This window comes from Lepus europaeus, chromosome 18, assembly GCF_033115175.1.
Source record: "Lepus europaeus isolate LE1 chromosome 18, mLepTim1.pri, whole genome shotgun sequence".
Classification (NCBI taxonomy): Eukaryota; Metazoa; Chordata; class Mammalia; order Lagomorpha; family Leporidae; genus Lepus; species Lepus europaeus.
Window position 1 is genome coordinate 39,361,546 of NC_084844.1, and position 17,800 is coordinate 39,379,345.

Consider the following 17,800-nt stretch of genomic DNA (forward strand, 5'->3'; position numbering starts at 1 on the left):
TGAGTCCCTGGGCATCCCTGGGCAGACCTCCTGACCCCAAACCAGAGCCTTGTGTTTCAGCCTCCCTCCCCTGCCCATCAGGGCCCAGCAGAGCCACCTCCAGGATGCACAGAGCCCAGCGGACAGCTTGGCCAACCTTCGCTGTCCCTGGAAGGACAGGACTTGTACAAGTGGGAAGAGAAGGTGGCAGTCTCACCCCCTGCTGCTGGTTTTCACGGAGGCCAACAGACGGTCTTGTCCCTGAAGTCCCCGAGGCCTCGAGGAACTGAGTCTCCCAGTTCTAAGACAGGCAGGAGACTGCCCGCATCTTTCTTCCCTGCCTCCCTGATGGCCCATGTCTGATTTCCTTAGAAATCTAACATGGAGGCAGAGGCCTGGACACGGGGAACTTCAGAGGGGCAAGTGGTTCTCCCTGGAGCCATGAGGCTGTGTGTGGCACCCCCAACCTCCTGCCGGCGGACCGCGGGACTCGGATCTGGGGCCTCTGCAAACATTTCCAGAGGGTCAGCTTTTCCCTGCCAAAGTTGCATTGCCTTCCCTCGGCCGAGACACCTGTTACCTTGTCTGCATCTCTGTGGACTGGAACCCTTACTCGGAGAACTGAGAGTTCAGCTTTTGCAACAGCTTCTCCCTCCGCTGCTACTTCCTACTTTGGTTTCCAAGCACGTAAGATTCTAGAGACACATTCTTTGGTCTATTTCAATTGCACATTCATAGGACTTGTAAATATAAAAGAGCCCCATAAACTGAGAGATGCTGATAATGAACTCCAAGACCATCCATCTCGCACCGGCACCTGATGAGCAGTCCCGCTGTGGGCATCTGAGTTTGTGTCCTCCAAGTTCTCACATCTGTGGTGAGATCTTTCACCTGCTTCAAGGGCTACCTGGTGGAGGGAGGTCACAGTGCATAGAACACAGAGCTCACTTTTATGCTTAAATTATGAAAGTAAATATTTGAGAAACGGAGAGAGAGAGAGAGAGAGAGAGAGAGAGAGAGAGAGAATCTCATGTGCTGGTTTCTACCTAATGCCTGCAACAGCTGGGACTGGGCCAAGCTGAAGCCAGAAGCTTGGATCTCCATCCAGATTTCCCATGTGAATGGCAGGTCTCAACTAACTACTCAGAGCACCCCCTGCTGCCTCCTAGGGTGTGGATTAGTGGAAACGTGGAATTGGGAGTGGCGCTGGGGCTCAAACCCAGGCACTCCCAGATGGGATGAGGACATCCCAAGTGGCACCTTCACCACTCTGCTGAACACCTATATGCCTCTCAACTTCCTCTTTAGCAAAATGAGGCTAATAATTGCGCCCTTTCTCTCAGGGCTGGGGGACAGCTAGCTGAGAGGTTGCCTGGGAAATGTCTACGTTCACACACACCTTAGGACGTTAGTTCTTTTTTTTTTTTTTTTCTTTTTTTTTTTGACAGGCAGAGTGGATAGTGAGAGAGAGAGACAGAGAGAAAGGTCTTCCTTTTTCCGTTGGTTCACCCCTCAATGGCCGCTGCGGCAGGTGCACCGCGCTGATCCAAAGCCAGGAGCCAGGTGCTTACCCTGGTCTCCCCTGGGATGCAGGGCCCAAGGACTTGGGCCATCCTCCACTGCTTTCCTGGGCCACAGCAGAGAGCTGGACTGGAAGAGGAGCAACCAGGACAGAATCTGGCGCCCCGACCGGGACTAGAACCCTGGGTGCAGGCGCCACAGGTGGAGGATTAGCCTATTGAGCCGCGACACTGGCCAGGACATTAGTTCTTGTTCCCGGCCTCCTCCTAGCACAAAAAGGAAAGTAGCAACTCAGAGAGGTCAAAGTTGTACTTGCCAGAGACTGCTCCACCAGCTGGGATTTGTGCCCAGATCTGCCTGCTCTGAGGCTCATGGTTCATTTCCTAGCCTAGCTTTACTGTAAGGAATCTGTTGCGTTGTGAAGAAATATATATAGCGTTGCAGTCACCATCAGAACCGTTTTTAAGCATATAGTCGAGGGACTTTAGCTATGTTCCCCTTGTTGGGCAGCCATCACCACCACCCATCTCCAGAACTTTCCCATCTTGCCCAGCTGACGCTCGGCACCCACCCCTCCCCTCCCCAGGCCTGACAAACCCCATTCCGCATTCTCTCTCCAGGAACTTGTCTGCTCTAAGTGTTTCATAAAGGTGCAATCACAGAGCGCTTCCCTTAGCAGAATGCCTCAAGGTCCAGGCGCGGTGAAGCCGGTGGCAGGCTGAGTGATGTTCCAGGCAGATGTGCCAAGTCGGGCTTTCGCAGGGATCTGTGATGTCATTGCCTCTGGTGTCGGTACGAGTTGCGTGGTCTTGCCATCATTGGTGTTTACTACTGTTAGGTTCCTTGACTGTCAGGGACACTGATCATGGAGTTCAGTTGTTCAGCAGCATTACCACGAGTCACGGCATCAACAAATGCCCACCAGGCATGGAAGTCCTCTCCTGGTCCTTGAGTCTGTACCACCCGCCGGCCCTGGCGGCGTCAGGGAAGACGCCACAAGCCAAGGTGAGGAGGATGCGCGGGCGGAGGAGTGAAAGGCGGAGGCTTCCCGAGCAGCTTCTCTGGGACCACAGCTCTGGCTCTGTGGCCCCAATCTGACCTCGCCCGTGTCGGACAAAAAATTCCAGCCCTTTCTGGGGAAATGCCTGGTGGAAGAAAGACCTATGTGGACCTGCCATTGGGAGGCAGGTGGCCAGCTGTGTTTCTCCAGCCACCACCCTTGCAGTGGGTCCTGATGGGGGTTTGTGGCTGGGATGATCGGTGGTGTGGTGAGTGGGCTGGGGTAGCACCCATCAGTGTCAGGCATGTACCAGGTGGAGAGGGAACACCTGGAGCAGCAGGTGGGCTGTACCTGCAAACTTTTTATTTATTTTTTTTAACTAAACATTTACTCATGGGATAACTTGAGATTTACAAGACAGCTGCAAATTCAGTGCAGAGTGTTACTGTACCGACTCTCCCTGGTTTTAGGAGCTCTCTTCAGTGCCGCACGAAGAGGAAGAGCGGCCTCGGGGTTGCACCTGCACCTCTGAAGTTCCCCCGAGCTTTGTCCTTGGGAGCACTGCACATCTCACCTCCCTCAGGCTTTCTCCTTTTGCCTGGACTGCTAGGAAACTCACAGGCAATACATGGCTCAATTCCAGTGGTGCAGGAACTCTTGGCAGATATTTCGGTGCTCACTTGATACTTGGTTTTGTTTTGTTCTTTCCACATCATTTCCTTCCCTTGTTTACTTAATTTTCACATTGTATCTCTGTGCCGAGCTTTGCTGGTCTCTTTCAGTCGTTTTCGGAGCAAGGTGAGGGCAGACATAAGTGGGTAAGCTAACAGGTCATTTCCTCTGTGTTCCCCTGGTAGCCTGTGCATGCTTTTCTCCTAGAGTGCATCCGTTTGTTGTCTTTGCTTGTTTACTTGTTTGCATCTGCCCTGGGCCACCTGCTTCCCCTGCAGCTGGTCTCTGTTTTGCATCCTGAGTCTGCTACTGCCATTCCACCTCTGCCCTGCGCGCGCGCACACACACACACACCACAGCCCATGCGCACACAGGCACGCAGGCTCAGAGGCAGCCCAGGCGTTTCTCAGCCTCTCCCCTGCCCTCCTAGGCACCCTCTTTGTGCTGTGCTGAGGCTTGGGCAGGCAGAGACAGTCAACACCCAGCAGGAAGAGAACCAAGCTGCAAAGTGCACCCACGGCGAGAAGACCGCATCCCGGGAAGACGGAATGGGACGCTAGGGCTGTGCCGTGCTTCCTCCGATGGCTGGCTTTGCTCCTGATTGTTTCCGGGCTCCTCCCCTTCCCCTTGCTCTTGTCTACCCTGGTGATGGGATGCAGAGGCCCCATGTGGCCAGTGCGATCCTGGGGTCACGAGATTATTCGCTCCTCGAAGTGCACCAGCCTCTTCCCCAGCCTCCCCTCCAGGAATGCCCTCACTGTGGAGCAGGGGGCAGCGGAAGTCCAGCAAGGGAGAGGGAGGTCTTGAAGGACACACAGCGATTCAGAGCAGGCGGTCCTCTCTCTGCCCGAGGAAGGAGGGCTCTGGACTGTGCGAGCATCAGGCACCCGTGGGGAGGGTTGGGGGTCTGGCTTGCCGTCCTGGTGTGCTGTGGGGACACAAGGATGGCCAGGCATGCTGGCTCAGCCTTTCTTCTCTGTGAGATTCCTCCTGGGGCCAAGTGGGCCTGGAAGGTTTGCTTTGAAGGAGGAAAAGGCTTAGAGAAGGGTGGCTTTAAGGTGGTGGAAGGGAAGGCCGGGGACATACGGGCCAGGCTGGCTAAGGAGACCGGGAGTCGGGAGTAGGAATGGCAGATGCTAGGTCTCTGGGATCCTGCTGCAGGGGTGACACCCGGGGGGTTGCAGAGGGGACAGGAGGACATGGGTCATCGTCTTCAACGAGCCCCAGCTGCTCCGCCTCTTACTGCTGCTGGGGTAGGAGGCTGTACTCTCGCTGCCTCTTCCAGCTCATTTTCTGAGAGAGGAGCTGCAGCCTGACTTGCATGTGAAATGCAGGTTTCCGCATGTTGACAACTAATGCTGCTGTGGGAGGCTCTGTGAGGATACAATATGTAGACCTTATTTGGATCCCAATTCAAACCAACCCCATGGTGAAAAGACATTTTTGAGACAATTAGGGGAAGTTAAATATGCACAAGTTACTAGACACTAACAAGAAATTCTTCGTTTTATTGGTGGGATAACAGGTTTGCGGTTGGCTTTTTTTTTTTTTTTTAAAAAGTCCTTATCTGCTCGAGGGACACACTGAAGTATTTATGGTAACACAATGGGATGTCTGATTTTGCTCTAACATATTGCCTGCACACAAAAGATAGATGCAGAGGGAGAGATGCAGTGGGACTGACACTTGGTGGGAGTCGCTGGCACTGGGAACAGAGATGCACGGGTTCATTACCTGGATGCTGTCTCTGGGATGTTTTGAGGATGCACTTGGATGACCACTGTCCTACCTGTAGCCTGGGACCGCCTCTCACACAGATGTGCAGAAACCCTAGCCATGCTAAACCCTGGTCGGGTCGGGGACCAGCCAAGCTCAGGCTGGGGCCACTCCTGGCTGGCCAGAGTTCCTGGCACTGCACACAGCAAAGTTCCAAGTACTTGGTGTCTCACTCGTCTCAGAAGTCTCCTGACCCCCTGAGACAGCTGCCAGTCACCCTGAGCACTGGAGGTCTTGTGCTGTGTCTTCCAAGCCAGGGGAAGTTTGGGGTTGGAGGAAAGGGAGGGCGCTGTTTTCAGAGGAGAGCAGGAGGCCAGGGAAAACAGGACTGAGGGATGGGATGGGAGTGGCTGGGCAGAAGGAGGCCCCAGAGCCTGCTGACGTTGCAGGGAGTACCCAGGACCACGGTGACTAAGAGGCAGGGTAGGGCAGGCAGAGCCGGGGCTCTGCAGCCAGGCAGGTCTCTCGTCCAGTCCCGGCCAAGTCTATGCCTTCATTTCTTCTTCCGGATAGTCTGAGTAAAGAATCAGACATAGAGTAGCGGCTTACAGCACTGATGTAAGGCATGTCAGGAACAGCAGGTGATTAATCCATGTTTGCTACTGTTGTTATTTTTCCCTCTGCTGCAGTTGCCACGGTTTGGGATGGCGAAGCCCAGCGTTAGGAGACTTCGTTGTTGACCTTAGAAACATCCTCTTAATAAAAAGAAATAAATATTGCTCGTAGAGAACACATACAACTTTTGTTAAAGGCAAAACAAGATGTTTATTGATCTTTTAAGAGAAAACAAAGGAGAAAATTGCATTCTTTGCACATTCTCGAAAGCAAAATAGCTCTAGAGGAGTAAGGAACTGGAAGCGAACAGCAGGTGCCAACCGTATGTAAATGAACCTCGAACACAGGGATCCTAGGAGACACTGTTGTCTACATAATCCAGGGTATGCAGCAGCAGGGGGCCTGTGAAGCTATAAGTACATCCTGGCAGGAGCCCACGTCTGGGTGTGGTCTTTCCACTCTTGGCCCCTGTAAGTACCAGTGATAACTGAGAAGTGCTAATTACCACCTAGGGCAGTTTACAGATAAATGAAATAATTTATGGAGAGGTCCTAGTTTGGCGTATGTTAGGTGCGCAGCAAACCTTAATCCTCCAATCCATCCATCCTTCCATCCTTGGTCTTTGTCATCCTCTGCCTGCACCATTCTCAAATGCCTTGCATTTGGCCTTATATGGCTAATGGTTCACTTTGTATTCTCTATGTGTTCTGTGTATTCAGCTGAGTATTCTCAGTGGATCTATTTTTTAAATTTTATTTATTTATTTGAGAGGCAGAGTTACGGAGAGAGGCAGAGAGAGAATTCTTCCATCCTCTGGTTCACTCCCCAGAGGACCTCAGTGGACCATCTTCCACTGCTTTTCCAGGCCATAGCAGAGAGCTGGATTGGAAGAGGAACATCCAGGACACGAACTGGCACCCATATGGGATTCTGGTGCTGCAGGCAGAGGCTTAGCCCACTACGCCACGGTGTTAGTCCCGATGGATCTTTTTTTTTAAACTATGCTTTTCAAACTTTAATATGTATTCAGATCCTTTTTAAAAAAAATTTATTTATTTGAAATGGGAGAGGGAGGGAGATAGAGAGATAGAGATCAATGTTGTATCCATTGGTTCCTTTTCCAAGTGCCTATAATAGCCAGGATTGGGCCAGGCCAAAGCCAGGAGCCAGGAACTCCATCTGGGTTTCCCATGTGGGTGGCAGGGACCCAGGGTCTTGAACAATTGCCTGCTGCCTCCCTGGATATGCATTGCCAGGAAGCTGGAAGCAGAAGCAGAGCCAGGACTCAAGCCCAGGGCACCCCGATATGGGCAGCTCAGGTGATGTCCTAACCAAGGCTTAACCCGGCCAAGGGCCTGCCCCTCTCTGCAGCTTCTGGTCCAGGAGGCCTGTGAATCAAGCCCCCAGGTGATGCTGGAGTTCCAGCACATTCTAAAGAACAGCGGTGCAGAGCAGGATTTCATGCCTCCTGGCTTTGACAATGTGCTGCGAGCTGTCCTGTGCACTGTGGGCTGTCTAGCAGCAGGCCTGGCTTCTGCCCACTAGCTGTGACAACCCTCAAGGTTGTGACAACCAAAAATGTCTCCAGACATTGCCAGATGGTCTCGCGGGGGCAGAACAGGCTGGGACCCATTGCTGCTGAGCAGAATTTCTCCACAGGGAGGGGCAGGGCCTAAGCAGTGGTTGGGAGGCAGCCCCAACAGCTGCCACGCGCAATCAAGCGATCAGTAGCAATGTGATGGAGAAGAGAGTGACACTGACGATAGTACCCACAGATCCCTCTGCCCAGAGCCTGGTCTTAACATGCCCACTGCTTAGGCCCCCGTAGGGCCAGCTTCCCTTCATCATGCACCAGCTCCCCAGGAATGCTCCCAGAGCATCTCAGTAGTGTGGGTCATCCCTTAGTAGATGAGATGCCATTGCTGCTGTCACCCACCCAGAAGGGCAGGTGCCGCCACGTTGGTGGATAGACAAGAAATCTGCAGCTGTGCAGTGTGAAACTGGAGGTCCTGGGTTGGAGGACTGCCTGGAGGCGGAGCTGGGTGACCACCAGGGTGCCACAAGTACCCTGGGAGGAGGCAGTCCTGCTCTTGGAGGAGCCCCCTTCCTCCCCGTGCCCCTCATCCCTTTAGTCACTGGACTAGTGCAAGTGTCGCTCTCCTGTTCTCTCACAGCAACACTCTGATGGTAATATTGTAGATGAGGAAACCGGGGCACACGGAGCCTTAAGTAACCTGCCCCAGGTCAGAGAGCTCGTGAGAGGCAGGGCTGCCACCCCTGCCTCCGCCCTGCTCCGTGCTCTGCTGCCCGCTGACACCTGGACTGTCATTCAGTGAGCGTGGGGTCTGAAGACACGGTCCCCAGTTGCCAGAGACCCAGACATGAGACCGTCTCTTGGAGCATGGCTGCTGCCGCCCCAGTGATATCCAGCTACGCTGTTGGAACATCTCCTGCCAACCCCACTCCACGGGAGACAGCCCCTCTGCGAGCGCTCCGTCAGCTGCCGTGCCTGAATGACAGGTGCACACGCTTGTTAGCCTTGTAATGAATGTCCCAGCCTCCTCCGGTGGGGGCCAGAGGATGATGGGAACGGAGGGAGGCACAGGAGCCTCTTTCAGAAGCCTTCAGTCGCTGTCAGGGAGCTGGGAGAACACCCCTGCGCGGGCAGACAGGGCTGGCTGCGGCGTTTCCACACCGGCGAGCGAGCGAGCAGGGAGAACACACGCTGTGGATTCAGGCTTGAGTCTTAGCTCAGCCATTGTCCAGTTTTGCGATTAGGGGCAGCTGACTTGACCTGTCCAAGCCTGTTTCTTTGGGGAACAGGGGTGCCAGCAGGTACTTGGCAGGTCCACGCAGCAGACTGAGACTGTAGAATCCACATGAGCTGGGTGCAAGGAGGCCTGGGGTGCTCGATGGGGAGGCTGCAAGGTCCCATGTGGGAGCCGTGGCATGTTCGTTCACCCAGAAGGAGCCCCTTCCTGGGGTGACAACTCCCTCTCCTTGGGGAACTTCCCCTCGCTCCATGTGGTGAGACCACAAACCCCAAGATGATGGGGCCATCTTCAATCAGAGCCCATGCCCTGGACTGGCCTATCCAGATCCTGTGCCCTGAGATGACGCGACCGGATTTGTTGAAGCCTAGAGACACCTGGGGCTTGGCGGCCACCCGGTCCCCATGCCCCCCCCCCCCCCCCAGAGAAGGCTATCTCCGGCGGCAAGTGGCCACGGATGGAGGTGCACACATTTCTACAGGAGAGAGGACAGTGACACAGTGATCTCACTTAATGGGCTTCCCCTCCCTCCACCCAGACCTCTCCATTAAGCGAGCCAATAATGCCCCTTTTTAGCCTCAGCTCTCTTGAGCTGCATTTTATGTAACTTTCAGCCACAAGACACCTGGCTAATACCGAGGAGGTGTTCAGAGAGAGGCGGGGTAAGCTGCGGAGAGGGTCAGGGCTCCAAATCAGGACGAGGCTGTCTTGGAGTGAATTTCCCATTGCACGCTTCTCTTGCTTGTATTGATTTCTTGCATCTTGCACGCATTTTTGTCTTACAGCTGCCTATTGTGTTTTAGGGGGACTTAGAGAGTCAGGGCTGGAATTCTCCACCTAGAATTTTCTTCTAGCTTTGTTCTGAGGGTCTTATCTACAGATCCTGGATGCTGGACAGGAGGCACGTGGTCTGAGCTGTAACCTTAGCACCAGCAAATCAGTCTTGTCTTGATCTGGATGTGAGCTTCCAAGTGCTCTGCCAAGCATGGTTGTACGAAACACCAGGAGGGGAACAGCGGTCGTATGTGTGGCTAAGCCGAGAGCTGGCCCTCATGTTGGGGGACGAATCCATCAGGTGTTGTTTGGGGCTCCTGGTGTGCCCCCTTGCTGCATGGGTTAATGTGGTGGGAGAAACCTTCACTGTGTAAATGGGGTATAGATTCAGGAAGGAAGTCTGCCCTGAATTTGGAATAAGATCAGCAGGGAGATGTGGGTTAGCCCCTAGAGAGGACTGGAGGTATGAAGGCCACCAACACAGTAACAGAGGAAGGGCACAGGTGCTTCTCTTTCTGGGGCCTTGTCAGCCTCACGCCAGGCGCTCCACCGACATCTCAGAGACACCGCGTGAGAACAGCCCTCTGCGCACACACTTCCGGTGGCCTTGTACAATGACACAGCTGCTTTGTAAGACAGCCTGCCAGTTCCTCTCCGGGTGAGACCTAGAGCTACCATGTGACCCAGAAAACCCACTCCTAAGTATTTACCCTAGAAAAATGAGGACAAAGACTTTATTTTTTTTAAAGATTTATTTATTTATTTGAAAGTCAGAGTTACACACAGAGAGAGGTCTTCCTTCTGCTGGTTCACTCCCCAGTTGGCTGCTATGGCTGGAGCCAGGAGCCACAAGCTTCCTCTGGGTCTCCCATGCAGGTGCAGGGGCCCAAGGACTTGGGCCATCTTCTACTGCTTTCCCAGGCATAGCAGAGAGCTGGATCGGAAGTGCAGTAGCCGGGACATGAATCAGTGCCCATATGGGATGCTGGTACTGCAGGCAGCAGCTTTACCTACTATGCCACAGTGCTGGCCCCGACACACACAGACTTTTAAGCAAGCATTCACACAGCATTATCCATGAGACCAAAAATCCAGAAGTCATCCAAATGTCCATCAGTGGATGAGGGACATGTAAGAAGTGAAATGTGCATACCAGGGCAATAAAAGACATGGGCAGTGGTTCACACTGCACCAGGGGGATTTTGGAAATACTTTGCTGCATGACAGGAAGCAGTCAGAAAAGCCCACACACTGTAGGGTGGATGTGGAAGTCCAGGGTAGGCAAATCTACAGGGACAGAAAGTAGATTAATGGTTGCCAGGGGTTGAGGGAGACTAGGAGTTGACAGCTAAGGGGTGTAACATTTTGGGGGGAGATTAATGAGAATGTTCTAAAATTGATGGTGGCAGTGAATGCATGACTCTGGATGAGAACTGGAAGCCATTGAAGTGGGTGAATTGTGTGCTATGTGGATTATATCTCACTAAAGCTGTTAACATTGAAAATGCTTGCCTTAGAGAAGCAAGAAATGGGAAGTGGAAAGGGGGCAGCTGGTTTTCAGAGTCTTGGATAAGGATCTGACTCTTCAACGACAAGTATATATAGCAGGGAATAAAACAAAATTAAATTAGAAATCACACACTCATCCTATAGAGAAGGAACAGCCTTGTACTGTATTTTTGTGGCTTTGGTTTTTTTTTTTTTTTTCCTCCTGCTTTTACTGGAAGAAGGAGCCAAGATTCAGAAGGATAAATAATTTACTCCAGGTCAAATTGCAAGTAAGTGGAGGAGTCGGGCCTGGAACTCAGGTCAGTTCGAGTCCTAATGGGTAGCCAAGTCTAAGGAGCGTCAGCGCCTCTCAAAGACCCCCGTCCACTGGGGACTCGGCACACATGTGGACAAACGAGGTTGGCTTCAGCCAGCCAAACCAGTCCTGTTAGCCCTGGTGATCTGTGGAGTGACATACATCCCCTGCCATTGCACCTGCTGGCAGATAGGCCACGTGTCTGGATGCCAGACTCCATCCTCCCACACTCCTCAGAGGAAGCAGGGGGCCGCTAGGGCCACCGGGGAGCAGGGCTGAGGGGACCGCACATTCACGTCTCAGGGCTTCCCTTTCTGATCTCTTCTGCTGCCGCCTTGCTGGCCTCAGAGGGATGCTGGCCTCATGCTGCACAAATGGCCTTTCCCTTCAATACCCGATAGCGGTGCTGAGATAAAGCCAGATGATCTTTGGTAAAGGCTACAGAGGGCCAGGCCCCTAGCGGGTGGGAAAGAGGAGGTGGTGGCCGCTGCTCGGGCTTGAGCAAGTCACTGCACCGCTCTGAGCCTCAGTAGTCTCATTTGCACAGCGGGCTGGCATGCTCAGACGATGGGATCTGGAAGACTTGGTGCGGAGCCTGCACGTGGCAGGGCACCAGTGTCCTCGGGTTCTTCCTTGTGTGGGACTGGATCCTGGGGGTGAAGGGGTGGGGTCATCAAGGAATTTGCACCCGCAGAGCATGCTCCTCAGGCATCCATCCCGACTTTTGGGGGAGGAGCTCCTGTGTGTCATTTCCCCAAAGGTCTTTGGGTGCCAGCTGGCCTGGGGAGGAAAGGTTTGAGTAGTGACTTCCCTGGGGCCCAGGGAGGACCCTCGGAGGCTGGCCGGTGCCTCTACGTCCTCCGCAGCACTGCCGTCCAGGGCTGCAGCACGAGGGCCTACATCCTCGCATCCTGAAGCTGTGCAGGGTTGAGGGCAGGCCCCGGGGTTTGCTCGGCCAGCATTGTGCCCGCCTTGCAGTAGGAGCTTAAGAAATAGATTTGAGGACGGGAAGTGGAATGTCAAAGCTGAAAGAAACCTCAGAGGACAGCCCATCCCGTAATTCTCAATTTATTTTTAACCTCAAAACCCTCTCTTCAAAGGGGAGCGCTATGCAGAGGCCTGGTCCGTGTATAGATAAAAGCTGAGCTATTCTGGCCGTGGTGGGGGCGGGACTGGGCCTCTCCTGGCTTGAGTTCCCTCCTTTCCATCCACCACCGTGGAACTCTTACAACTGCGGGGAGCAGAGTCTGACCACCGCCTCCCATCACATCTCAGCGGCTCATTTTACAGACAGGACAGCCGAGGCTCAGAAAGGAGCCACGGGTTGTGACTATGCTTTGAATCCCAGAGGACACCGAGTTCCGTCTGCGATCAGCCCCCTGGCTCGGAGGCCAGGCCCCTGACTCCATCAATCTGTAGGCACCACAGAGCTTGCGAGCACCGGCTGTGTCTAAAGGCCTTGTTCTCTGCAGCGCTGTGAACTGTTCTGGACGCATCCAAACACATCACCATCGCACTCATGTTCAACTGGGAGGAGCGCTGGAGTGGGGAAGGAAGGCAGAGGTTCGCAGCTTTGCCAGAACAAGCCAGGGTTCATTATCATCATCCTACATGGAAGGATGATGCTTCCTCCGGGAAGCAGCTCCTCCCAGGTGCAAGTCCCTGTCTCTTCCATTCTGCCTCCCCCCAACCCTCTGCCCTCCCTTTATACCTGTCTCTCATTGGCCATTCACCAATGCAAAATGCTCTGGGCCTCCTGATATTTAGTTGTCTTCCGTTTGAAAAGCAGTCTCCACACCAGTCCCTGGACACACCAAGATCCCCCCGTGAAAACACGCGGACTCTGCCATCCGGGAGAACCCAGCCCGCAGCCGGGCAGAGCCAGGAACGCTGGGCTGTGCTGAGGGAGCACCGTGCGAGGTGCTCCAGAATAAGGCAGCTGGGGGCTCAGCCGTCTGTTGCCAGCGTGGCAGTCCAGCGCCACATCAGGACACTCGTGGATCGAAGGAGACGGCAGAGTGGACTATTCGAGACGGTGTCGGTGACCGCGACTCTGGGCCCCTCTGCTGGCTGACGGACAGCCCGAGGCTCCGATTCCAGAAGTGCACAGATGTAAAGAACGGTGATGGGGGATGGCAGGGGGTCTGTTCAGGGCTCTTTGAGGCCTTGGCCTTTCACTCAGATGCCATTCGGAGCCCATGCTTTTGCTTTCTCCCTTAATAAAAATCTGGGATATCGCCACTTGGTTGCAGAGCAGACAGGATTGAGTTGCAGCATGTACGGTCCTTGCAACTGGTTCCACGAACTTTCTACAGTTGCTTCTGTTTCTCTGATCGTGACCGTGGCTCCAGATCTGGGGAGAAGGGCCCTGCCGGGCTGTGCAGTTTCCTCACTAGAGAGTTCCTGAGAGCAAGACTGGGGTCTTGGTGACTCTGCATCCCCCAGCCCCTCCAGGGCCCTGCTCAGCCCTTGGAATGAGGCGAGGCTCGGGCAGAACTTGCAGAATTGAATTATTGAGTAGACAGGCTTGCACCTGGAAGTCAACAAACAGAAGAATCGACCCCCAGTGAGTTAACACTGCCCGCCTCTCACCAGCAGACTGAGTACCTGCTCCCTCCACCGGAGGGGGCAGTGCAGCGTGCAGTGCCTGGGAGAAAGACATGGCCGGTGCTGCTCAGAGCTCCGGGCAGGCACCCGCCCCTCCCCCCATCCCTGGCATGCTCTTCCTGTCTCAGGGAGCTCCAGGTTCCCCAGCGAGGATGTGGGGAGCTGGGACTGGGTCCCCGGCCTGCCTGTCCCAAGTGAGCCCATGCCCTCCCAGACAGCAGTGTCCAGGCCACTGCTGCTGTGACTCCCCTCCAGCCCCGGCCCCCGATGTTCCTGGAATCGGGCTGCACCCCGACCTCCCGATCCGGTTGACAGTGGCTGTGGAAACAGCAGCCACTATGAGCTGTGCTGTGGCTCTGACCTCCTCACTGGCCCCGAGTTTCTCTGCCCCCGAGTCCTGCAGGTGCCTTTCCCCGGCTCGTGACTGCAGGAGGGAATTCCACTTTTTTGCCTTTCTGGGTGCAGGGCCCAGCGCGTACCGTGTCCCCACTTCCTGCTTATTGAAAGATGGCAGACGAGGGCTTGATTGGAGGATGCAGTTGTCCAGCTTAGGTCATTGCTCCGTCTCCACTGCTTGCACTGGGGAGGCCCAGCTCAAAGGCAATGTTACCGTAAGGACAACATAAGGGGGAGAGAGAGAGAGAGATGAAAAAAACGGGAGCGGGGGAGGGAGAACAGAGAGGAGAAGAGAGAAAAGAAAGCAGGAAAAAGGAAGCAGGAGAGGAGGAAGAAAGGAAGAGAAACAGTTCGGGCCTCCAAGGGGCCTTCCCAGGAACACGCAGTCCCCAGGGTGTGGCCTGTGGCCCGGCTGCACGGCAGCACCCAGGAGGGTGCAGGCAATGCAGAACCTCAGGCCTGAGCCACACTGCCCGTATCGGAGCATGCACTTGGCCAGGTGGTCAGTAGGTTTGCGTGCGCACTGGCAGCTGAGCAGCTGTGGGCTGGATGACAGTGCCGGGAGCCTGCTCCCTGTGTTTCCCCCACGTCCCAGGGAAGGCTCCAGGGAGGAGAGAGGGGCATCTAGCGAGGAGGCTCACAGCGCTCACTCTCATTACAGGCACGGAAGTTTATTGAGCATTTACTGTGTGCCGGGCACTTGACCTTCGCCATCCCCCCTAATCCTCACAGCAGCCAGGAAACCATCATTCCTGCTTTCTCCGCGAGAAAGCTCGGGCTGGCCCGCGGAAGCGACTTGCCGGGATCACACGGGGAGATCTGAGTGCTGCCTGGGACTGCCGCTTCCCTTTGTTCTGTGACCTTGGCCAGACTACCTGGATCTGCAAGCCAGGCTGCCCTCACCACCCTCACGCTGCAGGGAACAAAGCCCAGGGCCTCCCAGGGAGCCGGCTGGGGAGGAGCCGCAGGAACACAGGCCTGGGAGTTCTGCTGGGGCGGGGGGGGGGGGGGGGGGCATTTCCAAGGCAGCTGAGTCGTTAACTGATACACAGGAAAGGAGTGTGGAGACGGCATACTCATCCCAGCCATCAGGCGCGGCCTCTGAGTCCTGTTCAAAAGAAACCAATTAAAGGGGCTTTTCGTTAAACTGTGTTTGACCCAGGCGTTTGTACATCGGCTGAGGAAGCCAATCCAGTCTGGAAACTTGGTGTGAAGCTTGAATTATTCACACGCACGAAAAATGGTGCTGCCCACTTGCCTTGGAACATTCGGAGGACAGGGATGGGTGAACCGGCTCTGGGGGATTTCATCAGGGGAAGACTGCGAGGGGATAAAGGCAGGGCTGTGTGGTGTGTGTGTGTGTGTGCGCACACGTGTGTCTTTGTGGTGTTTGTGGAGTGTGGTGTATATACACACGTGTGTGTGTGGTGTGTGGATATGTGTGTGTACACACGTGTCTTTTTGGTGTGTGTGGTATGTGTGGAGTGTGGTGTATGCACACACACGTGTGGTGTGTGTGCACACATGTGTGTCTTTGTGGTGTATGCTGTGTGTGGAGTGTGGTGTATGTACATACATGTGTGTGTGGTTTGGTGTGTGTGTGTATGTATGTGGGGTATGTGTGTATGTATGTGGGGTATGTGTGTCTGGTGTGGTAGATGTGTGTGTGTAAAGTGTGTGTGTCTGGTATGGTGTGTCTAGTGTGTGTCTTTGTAAAACACACATGGTAGCACTTGATGTTCTATTGGAACAGATGATGGTGACAAATTTTAAAGAGCTTTTTTCCACAGCTAATACATAAAACATGGTCCCCGCGTGACTCCTCTTTACACAGCTTTGTTAAGTAGTCGGTCGTGGATGTCTCCCCTGCCACCGTGAATCCATCAGGGAGTCTGATTTACATGGGAATTTTGCCCGATGATCTGGCCCCGTGCGGAAGCGTCAGTCCGTTGAGCATCTTGAGCTCTTGTAGGAGCACCCTTGGTGTGTGTCCGTCCCCTCCCTCAGTGCTGGGACAGTGGCTCCATGAAAGATGCGCTTTGCAGAACCAGTGTCCCACCTCGTAGCTTCCTGAAGAGATGGCATGGAGCTGCCCCCGGCTCCCACTTGCCAGGGTGCCAGGACCCAAGGGCACAGGGCTGGCATGGGGTTGGGGGCTGCTGCAGCACCTGCCGTCCTCACCTTTGCCACTGGAGTGCACGCCCAGCCCTGGTGGAACCTCCAGCAAGGCAAGAAGCTGGTGTCCACAGGGACAGCACCACTCCCGCGGCTGAAAAGTGTTGCTTTGCAGGCGGCAGGAGCCTTGTTAAACCCTGGGCACTCCTTGGGAGCCTTCCAGCTGCTTCTGGAGTTTCCCGTCCCGGGGCTGATGAGGATGCTAAGGCTCAGAGCGGGGAACTGACTGGCTGTGGACCCCCAAGAAGAAGACAGCATCAGGCCCTCATCTGTCTCGGTCCACACCAGTATCTGCTGTCACGACAGACCATGGCGCAGTACGTTTTATCCCACGTGCATTTGGTGGCTGCCTCCCGTCTTGCTCCCTTCCATATGATCCTCGACACTGAACCTTGGAGCCCCAAACACAGCTATAAATGGGGCTCAGCTGGCACGGTGGCCACCCATGGGACACAGTCAGTGACATTCCTGTCTCCACGTCGGGTGCACAGTGCATGTGAACACTCCCTGGCTCAGTGTGTGTCTGAGGCAGTGCTCCAAGGTGGATCCTGAGAAAGTAGGTGGGGCAGGACCATGCCGTGATCACATCACACGTGGTTAGGCATGTCTGCGGAAACCATGGAAAGCCGTGGAAGGTATGGGGAAGGAGGAACCTCCTAGGCAGTGGGGAATGTGCAGGGTGATGGCAGGGTAGTGGACCCATCTGCTATCCCACTCAGAGAAAGCTGATGGGGCTGGCACTGAAATCCAGGTCATACATGGCCTCAGGGCCCCCATGGGGGGTCCGGGCTGCAGGTGCCACATCAGTGCATTTAACCAAAGTGGGGTCAAGAATATTTAGAAAAAAATTTGTGTTGATCACATATAGGCTTCCTTCTCTGGTTATAATTCCCTCAGCAGTACGGGATAACAACGACTTATGTAGCATGCACAGTGCATTAGTTACCACGACTATCTAGGAATGGCCTAAGTACACAGGCAGGGCTGGTGCTGTGGTGTGCTGGGTAAGGCAGCCCATGTGGGTGCCAGTTGCTGCTCCACTTTCAATGCAGCTCCCTGCTAATGGCCTGGGAAAAGCAAGGGAAGATGGCTCTGGTGCTTGGGTCACTGCCATCCACATGGGAGAACCAGATGAAGCTCCTGGCTCCTGGTTTTGGCCTGGCTCAGCCCTGGCTGTTGTGGCCACTCGGGGAGGGAAGATCTCTCTCTCTCTCTCTCTCTGTCTCTCTCTCACTCTTCCTCTTTCTCTGTAAGTCTGCCTTTCAAATAAATAAAAAAGCAAAATGAAATAGGAACATGTGGGTAGGTTATATGCAACACGGTGCCACTGTGTACAAGCATCTCCAGCACTGGCCTTTGGTGTCTCCAGAGGTCCTGGAAAAAATCCCTTGTCAATTCTGAGTGGCAATTGTACAGTTGTGTGGGCTGCGCACTGCAGAAATCCAGGGGCCGTTACTCTCACCCATACCTGGGAGTGGCGGTGGACCCTGATGGGCACGCTGCACAGTTAGCATGACGTAGACAAAAGGGAACTTGCAGGCCCCATTTACTGAGCTCAGTGAGAGTAAAAGCAGGTGTTGTGTGGAATTGGAGAAAGCAGAGGATGAATGGGAACGGGTTGGGATAAGGAGTCAAAGCAGGACTTAGGAGCCAGCCTTGTGGCTCAGGCAGAATCCTCGGTGGCAAGGGGGGCTGGGAGGGCCACAGGACTCACTCTTCCTCACCCTTAAGACTCAGCACACGCCTCCCTGTCCCGTCTACAGCAGGTGC